This window comes from Lygodium microphyllum, chromosome 15, assembly GCF_053477565.2.
Source record: "Lygodium microphyllum isolate KBCC chromosome 15, Lygodium_microphyllum_v1.1.10, whole genome shotgun sequence".
Taxonomy (NCBI): domain Eukaryota; kingdom Viridiplantae; phylum Streptophyta; class Polypodiopsida; order Schizaeales; family Lygodiaceae; genus Lygodium; species Lygodium microphyllum.
Genome location: NC_141149.1, coordinates 120,302,250 through 120,311,462, shown reverse-complemented (window position 1 = coordinate 120,311,462; position 9,213 = coordinate 120,302,250). Strand labels below are relative to the sequence as shown.

Here is a 9,213-nt window from a genome sequence, read left to right as displayed (position 1 = left end):
AACTATAGCTCACACACTAAACAACTTCCTAAGTATAAAAACGTCAATAATAGGTTTTTAATGCCATTAAGTGTTAATATTTGCGTGCTAGCCCCACGATTTGCAAGGAGTTCTATCTTTCAATAATGAAAGTCATGAATAAATAAATAGTGTTGTAATTTAGCTCCACTGTGGTACCTTTAGGGGTTGATAATATAATACATATCTTAAATTTACTACAGAATCTTTCACTCCATGTTTAAGAGTCAACGTAAAAGACATATTCCACTCCATGTCTTAAAACAAATATATTAAAATGTTTATTTCAATCCAATGTAGATCCAATATATTCTCTATACAAATCCAACAATAATAATGAGCCCACAATTTCAAAAGCAGAAAGAGACACACACACACACACACACAAAGTTTGCAAACAAAACCAAACTTAAACCCTAAACTCAAATGAAAATACTCAGACTTAGAGAGAGAGAGAGAGAGAGAGAGAGGTAAGAGAGCGCTCCCTAACTTGTGTTTATGTTAGTGTTAGCCGACTCTCGGTAGTCGTGTAGCTTTCTGTTTTCTAACTGAGCCTGGTCGGTGCAGCTGGAAGCCAGTGAAGGGCACATGGAAGCCAGTGAAGGGCACATGTCAGAAAGCATGAGAAGCTGCACTCGCCTGGTCACGGGTTGGAGTCTGGAGAGCTGTTTTGCGGTACGATTAAAGGAGCCACACTGCCAGGCAGACTGAGAGAGAATAAGAGCGAGATATGTCACAGACTGTGATCGGACGTTTTTGATATTTTAGTGTGGTCGGAGGATTTCTCACTTTTGATAATTTCCTGTGCTCAGAGTTAAGTGCCCACACACGCGATCCCTCCTTCCCTCTCTCTGATCTCTGAGGGAGTTCGACAGGACTTAGGACTCTGCTTTAATGATTATTGATCATCGTCCTAGCTCGTCCGCGTCTCCCATATAAATGGAGCCAGTCTCCCTCGACGAGCAGCGCCGTGCAGTTCTACTTGCCATCCCTCCGCCTTCCTCATTCACATATCCTAGTCGCCTTTGTCTCAGAGCATGGCTGCCAAGAGCCGCTTTCTCTTAGTCGTGGCGGCAGCGCTGCTGCTTGCGCTGGTGATGATGCAAGAAGTCGCCCGGGCTGATCATGAGCAGGCCGTGACGGAGCCAACTGGCCACGGCGGACCATACAAGGGCCCAGGATACAAGGGGCCTAAGGGCCCTGGGGGACACAAGGGTCCAGGGCATCCTCCCCACGCAGCAGCAGAAGAAGGCCTTATGGGAGGACCTAAGGGTCCTGGCCACAAAGGACCTAAAGGCCCAGGTCCTAAGGGGCCTAAAGGGCCGGGTGGCAAAGGCCCCGGACACCCTCACCCTTGAAAGGTAACTCGCACCTATCTCTTTGTATATGAGTTTGTTTCACAAAGTTGATTGGCTTTCAAATTGCATCTTACCTACATTGGAGAGTAATTTGGTGATCATGACGACTTAGTGTGGTGAGGAAGGAAGAGGAATCCTTATTAAGGAGGTATTCATGGGATGTTAAAACATTGGAATTGAAGAGACGACAAATCCCTAAGCTAGGATGAAGGGTTACAGTTCATTACAGCATAGTTACAGGCACGATAAAGGGTAGTCCAACAAAAGATAGTTCAAGCTACGATAAAGGTTGACAATGCTACTAATGTTCATGGCTTGAAGTTTGTTGGCGATTACTAATTAGTATTTTTTTTAAAAAAAATTCTCCCCTCTTTCTCATATCAACGCTAATGGTTTCATGTTTCTTAGCAGGCTCCCATCTACTGCTAATCTATGAAATGTTGGAGTGGTGAATTTGAAGAATTTGGTAGCCTGATAATGTAATGGACTTCCATGTACAAATCCATTGCAACCAAACTATAGTTCGGCCAAAAGCTCTTACTTTCTCCCCTTCAATGCATATGTGTCAAATTTCAAGTAAGCAAATCCTATGTTTCATAGATAGAAAAATATATTATGGCATTAAGCCTCTCTCTTTGTAAACAAACTGTTGTAACTATGCTGGTACTAGGGTTACAATTGTAATCAATGGTGTCAATAGACAGAATCCATTTCCTTTTGCAAAATTTCTAAGAAATTTCACTTCTCATATAACCCACTTATAATTGTGCTCAATGATGTCAATGACCTCATGATATTATGTTTTCTTTGGCAAATTTACCTAACAACGCTTGTACTGTTTAAATGGCTTGCAAACTACTTTCAACTTGATTTTCATCACTTTGTCTCGTTGTTCTTGTATTTGTACCTGTATTTTGTGTCCTCTAAATGCGAATTGTAAAATGTGATTCACCTTACTATGCAATTGTGCGACGTGTTCCATTTCGTTAAGAATAGAAAGAAGCATAGTAAGATAGCATACATTCCTTACTAGGATGGTTGAAGAGGAAGGGCTTTGTCATCAACCAATTGTCAAAACAATTAATTTTCCATATATACATCAGGAGTTCCTTTATGACATGAGATGCTCTAGCATAAAATAAGGTCCAACAATTTTAGAATTTGCATAGGGATTAGGAAGGTGATATTTGATCATTAACTTAAAGTGACAATAAGATACATTAGATGTATGCAGCTTTTTAAAATTCTATCTTCATGTATTCAGTTTCAAAATAAAAAGATGATTCCTTCTCCACATTGTGAATTGCAAAGAGCTATATTATAAATTTGTATCAAATTCTTGGTTTTTTTAAATGTTCAAGCTATTAAGTATTATTGGAATGAGTACATTTCTAATATGCGGTAAGTTAAGCCCATGTATACTTAATCTTGAAGTAATGACAAGATGTAATCAACTAAGCTCACATTTTCTTGAGATGGATTAGGTTATTGCAAAATGGGCAAGATAATTATGTACCCGAGAAGCCTTGTGTTTGCACCAATACCTCAAGAAATTGTTGACAAAGTACATCAATACTTTTTTAGCACGCATGCTATCATACTTTTAGCCCTATTGTACATGCCAATGCTCCTCTCAAAAAATCATAGTAATGACTGCTAAAACAATGGAAACAAAAAAATAATTTAAGAACACAAGTTTATCACAACGTCATGAGCATAAACAAAGTACAACTATGTGAATGTAGGAAAAAGATATAAAATTGTCTACCTCACTCAGGCAAGGATTGGCCTCACACTACAACAGAAATGAGGCATAGACGTGCACGTTAGACGCGCAAAGTCGGGCGCGTCTATCATTGCGTCTATAAGTGCGTGTAAACGTGCATGTAAATAGACGCGAATTTTGCGTCTATATATCCGCGCAAATAGACGCCAATATAGACGCGCCAGCAGACACACAATTATTTAACCACCTAAAATTGCAATTCACATAATTAAAAAACAAAAGTTAATAATTATTTAACCACCTGAAATTGAATCTTGAGCATGCACGTGTGCGCATGATAAAAACCATAGAATTAAGAATACACATTGAATCATTGAATTAAAAAAATAGAGTTAATAATTACTTTTTCACTGCTCTCTAATGAATGGCAGTTCCTCCAGTTGACAAGCCTGATATAAGTAATTAGCGACAAGCGACAGAAACCTTACAATTAGTAGTAAGCATTGCAATATGTATCTCGTAATTTCTCTACTTGAAAATGATAAAAAATACTTCTTTTTTATTATGGAAAATTCAATTTAGCTTTAAACTTGACTATTGATTCTTGAGTATGCACGTGTGCACATGATAAAAACAATAGAATTAGGAATACACATTGAATCATTAAGCAAATTAAGTATGTTACAGTGAATGATCCATCTCATCTTCAATGAGATCAGCCCTCGCTAAACTATCTACTTCTAGGTCTATGTTACCAAGAGGTAACGAAACAAATAAGTGTATCCCACTATCAGATGTGTTGCTATATTGCTCAATAACTTCATCAATATCATTGACAATCACATTATTGTCTTCTTCTGCATTTTCTTGAACATCCTCGCGAGGTTCATCTTGTACTATATCATGCATATCATCCATTATGGTGTCATCATGCACACCATCATTAATTGTTGGATTTTCATCTGCTATCTCCATGTCGGTAATATTACCATATATTGGTTTTGAACGATTAGATATAGGGATGACATACCACCATCGGTTATTGTTTACCATTGGATGATACACAACCTGTATTTGAAAAACAAAAGCAAGAAACTTAAGTACTTATTATATTGTGTATATGTATCACGTGTATACATATAAAAAATTTAGCCTTTGCATATATACCTGCTCGCATTGTTGAGGTAGTACTAATGTGTCATTCTTGTTTTGGTGAAATTTTGTAGAGTCAATGATTACAAAACCACTTGGATGACGTCTGATTGTGCAATGCTCACCATTTGTTACCACTTCACATCCAGTACATATATAAAGAATCGTCTGAAGTCAAGCTTCAGCATATCTTGGATCAAGCCACAATAACCTTCCATGGTACCATTGGCATCCTCGAAGTGAGCAAGGATACCACAATCTTGGGTATTTCTCTTTTCATCTATACGTTGAGTTCGAAGATGTTTACCCTCACACCAAAGTGCATTGAATAATGTGCACTAGTAGTAAAAGATAAAAGATCAAACATGTCAATTATTTATATAAAATAAAACTTATAGAAACAAATTAATTGATAGTATGTCTCACCTTTGATAAGCAACCTCGTGCGTATTCCCACTCTTCTTGAGATATATTAATTTCCTCCTCTTTTTCCATTCTCTCCATTTCCTCATATAACCAATCTATATCAATATGACGTGGGAGCGCATTTAGATGGTCTAGAAATGAGACATTACGTCCATATCTAGTGTGAAATTCTTGTCTTTCGCTTTTTCTTCTTGCCCTTGCTTCATTATATAGTGTCACCCATTTACTCATTACATCACTATTGAGCACACAAAAACTATTTAACTTACAAAGTTCTTCTTTTGTTAGCACTTTACTCATTCCTTTTCCTTGAGGTACTATAGAGGTCATCCTCAAGTCTTCATCATCTTACCATAGTCGTGGTTGAGAGGGATCCACTTCAGCAAGATATTCAGAGATATAAACAAGGGATGATTGCACTAACCAACCCTCAGCCATGCTTCCCTTAGGCCGTGCTTTTTGCCTTACAAAATCTTTCAAGGTTTTCATGAAGTGCTCAAGAAAAAACATCCACCTTACATGAACTGCCCCACAAAGTGCAATCTCATCAATCAAATGTACGAGTAAATATAATTGAGTAGTCAAAATGGATCGATGAAAATTTTCCTCCACTAAACAAACCACCTCAACAGATAATACTCGAGCATCTTGCAATGTGTTGGGATCAATTTCCTTCGAGCTCACGTATCTGTCAAGATGTATTTGAGAATTGTTTATTTTTGTGTAGAAATTCAAAGATATATAATGAAAAAATACAATGTATACACACCTCACAAGCTCTCCCATCTTGTAAATGATATCATGTACATCTTTGGATACACAATGGGATATGCTAGTAGGAAGTACGAACTAAATGTAAACAATATTCATAGATCAAATGATTAGTTGAGGAAAAAGTCATCATACCCCAAAGTTTACACATAGTTACTCTACTAATTACTATATTCATAGTTAGAGATACCCTTACTTGAATCATTTTGTGCCAATCGTGGGACTTCAAACTAGATAGTTGCTCCACACCTCTTTTCTTTTTCTTTATAAAGGCTCCCTTGAGACATCTCATACATCCTGTGGGTGTTCGAAAGCTATATATTTGTTCCTTTACTATTTGTTCCTCGTTCTTTGACAACATCCAAGGTGCATGGGGTAGCTCAATCTTTCCTCTGGGTCCAATGCGTGGCCAGGCTCGTCTCATGCGACCAATGTTACGTAAATCCTCCCTTACATTAACTGAATCACAAGCCCCTATCAAGTGATCCCATAATGTAGATACAAAAATTTTGAATATGTCCATGGGGTCCAATATGTGATTGATCTTGAGTTCAGTCCAGTATGGAAGACAAAAAAATATAGAGAACCTAACAAACAAACAATATATTATGTAAACAATTCATCATGCTAAATACTTTAAAGTCAATCGAGAGAAATGCACTTCTTACCGGCTCATGCCGAGTGGAGGGTGGCTATCGGCATTAATCAATCTCTCCTTCCAATCTCGAATGGTTAGAGATTGTGGAGTCATTCCATTAGTAGGGAGAACAGATTTGGGATGGTCAATAGGAAGAAATCGATGATGATTGTCGTAGATAACCTTCTTTAAACGTGCCGGCCTAGAGGAAACTAGAGAGGGACCGCAAATAGGACATGCATGATATCCTGACGTGGTTAAACCTGAAAAAACGAGTGAATTAATAAAATGCAATTGATTCAAGTCTTTAATTTCAAATATAGAGTTATATACATGTACCTGAACACTCTCCGTATCCTGGAAAGTCATTCATGGTCCACAACAACATGGTCTTCAATGTGAAATCTTAAGCGGATGCAGATGCACTTGTATCTTGCACCTCAATACCTTTCCATAACATTTCTAACTCTTCAATCAAAGGCTCTAAGTAAATGTCCATGTTTTTTACCTTGTGCTTTCCAGGAATCAGAAGGGACAACATTACATGTCCCTTTTTAATTGCCATGGATGGAGAAATATTATAGTTTACCAATACCACTGGCTATACACTATATGATATGCTTTTGATGCCAAATGGATTGATTCCATCCATACCTAAACCAAATCTCAAATTTCTTGGCTCTTCTTTGAAAACGGGCCACAAATTATCTATATGTTGCCATACCGGTGTGTCTACAGAGATCCTCCATTTTCCATCACTTGAACGATGACTAGCATGCCACGACATGAGCTTTCCAATAGACTTACACTTGAACATAAGTTTTATACGTGGAACAATCGGAAAATGTTGCAAAATCTTACGAGGCACATCCATTGACTTCATCTCCACTTCGTATCTTGATTCGCCACAAACAGGACACTCTCCTGTGAACTCATGAATCCCACGAAATAAGACACAATCATTGACACATGCATGGATCTTGACATAATCGAGGCTTCCCAGAGATGTCAAGTAATGTCTTGCTTGCTCTCTCTTAGTTGGCAATCCTTTTGGAAGCATTTGTGATAATAACCTACATATATTTTTAAAAGTGAGTTAAAAAACCACCAACATATATTTCTGTGTGATTTCAAAATAGAACAATTAATATTATTATTCATAAGCCAAACTGAATTGATACCTACTTCAATAACGCATCCAAACTGACATTACTCCATCCATAAATTGTTTGCAAGTTAAGTATCTTGAGGGATGCATGAAGAACGGAGTACGTACAACCTTCATACAACGGAGTAGATGATGCTACATATAGTGGATCATCTGGCTTCGTAGAGTGACCTTCTCCCTAAACCGGTTGCGAAAATAGATGGTGTACCATGTTGTCCAAAATCTCATCCTCTACAACTTGATGGGGCATTTCATGAGGGCTACTATCATGGTCGTCAGTCTCTACTCTTCTTGAAGACTCTGCCTCCTTGCGTCGATGTTTTGCAGCCTCTCGACGCCCGTGAGGGAGCATCTGAGGATGTGGCACCGTATCCTGCTCAACCACAAAAGGGAGTTTTATGTACGTTGATATATAATTCCCGTAACATAGACTAGCAATCTTAGTGGTAAAAAAAAACAATGGATACCGGTGATTTTTCTCGGTCCCATTCTCCATACAAGCTGAGGTGTGACATTGCAATTCGACGTGCTTGAAAAATGCACCCTCGACAACGATCACACATGTATTTAATTTTTCGTCATAGCCATGCATCTCGATTATGAAGACGCAATGTTTCATCCTCACTTGATGATGTGCTCATTGACTCATCAGCATGCACCGCACTAGGTGATGACGACGACATGATTAAACCTAATTCATGACAACATCAAATTAAAATATTTGTCATTCATATGTTTACATAAGATCTCAATTTTAAATACACAAAAATCATCATAAATACATTAAAACTTATCTTAAAAACAAAAAATTATGATAAAGCCTAAATGTGCGTCTATATCTGCGTTTACATACGCATCTATATTAGCGTCTATTTCTGCGTCTATGTTCGCGTCTATTTGAACAATAGACACGCTTATACACGAAAAATAGATGCACACGTCAAAATTCAAACCATACTTAAATCATTTCTTTTCAAACTGTACCTTTCCTTTCCTGCGTTTTTTGCGGTTCTGAAGCTTGAGTTTAGCCGACATGCAGTCTCTTCATGCCTCACCTAGTCTCTTCATGCATCACCTCCTCATGACTCACCTCTTCTTTCATTTCAAATACACAAGAAGGGAAAAAGGAAAGCCAAGGAGAGGAAGAAAGAGAGAACAAGAGAGAGGAGAACAAGAAGAAGAAGCAAGCAAGCAAGCAAGCATCAAGGGAGGGTAACTTACCAAGGAGAGGAAGAAGGAGAAGGAAGAAGCGCCACCACCCGCCACACCAAACACCCAAGGTGAGTCTCTTTCTCTCTCTCTCTCTCTCTCTCTCTGTTTCTCTCTTTCTCTCTCTGCTCTGTTTGTGTATTTAGGATTTCTGATTCCATTATGTATTGCATTTTGTAAATCATCAATGGTGGTCAACGGGCTAAAATCAGCCAACTCAGTGCGTCAAATAGCGCGTCTACATTTCAGTGTAGATGCAGATATAGACGCAAAAAAAGTTTCCTCTCACAGCGTCTGAGGACGCATCTTAGAGCGCGTGTGCTGGCGCATGTGCTGGCGCGTGTGCTGGTCAATCTACACGCAAGGATACACACGCGCGCAGATTGACCTGAAATTTGCGTCTGACAACGCGTCTGTGCTGCATCTTAGATGCGAATATAGACGCGCTGGACAGAAGGTTGACTTTGGGAGCACGTCTGAGGGCGTGTCTAACCTGTAATTTAGACGCGATTATACACGCGCTAGCTCTCCCAGCTCTGATAGTAAACAATATATTTTTGCAATGATGAATGTGACCAATCCCATGTTTGTGTTTATCAGTTTTCTTGTTTATGAGAAGCATTAGCACTTAAGTTTTATGCTCAATGTCTAAAGAAAGCTCTTTGAAAATATAGGTAATATATGATTTTTTGTATGCAAATAAATTTGTCTTTTTCCTGTGTTTTTTTGGCAGATGTCGTATCCTGGT

General features: G+C 38.4%; 1 long non-coding RNA gene across 3 annotated transcripts; it reads left to right on the top strand.

Annotated features, from left to right (window-relative positions):
* Window positions 1-471: 471 nt before the first annotated feature.
* Window positions 472-9,213, top strand: LOC148024985 (uncharacterized). 3 transcript variants are annotated; one of them, XR_015693382.1, is made up of 3 exons: window positions 548-1,379; window positions 1,788-4,518; window positions 9,199-9,213. It is a non-coding gene; the product is annotated as an uncharacterized LOC148024985 (long non-coding RNA). The 3 variants fall into 3 exon arrangements; XR_015693381.1 differs by lacking the exon at window positions 9,199-9,213 and adding an exon at window positions 5,004-5,018; XR_015693380.1 differs by lacking the exon at window positions 9,199-9,213 and having other exon boundaries at window positions 472-1,379; window positions 1,788-2,101.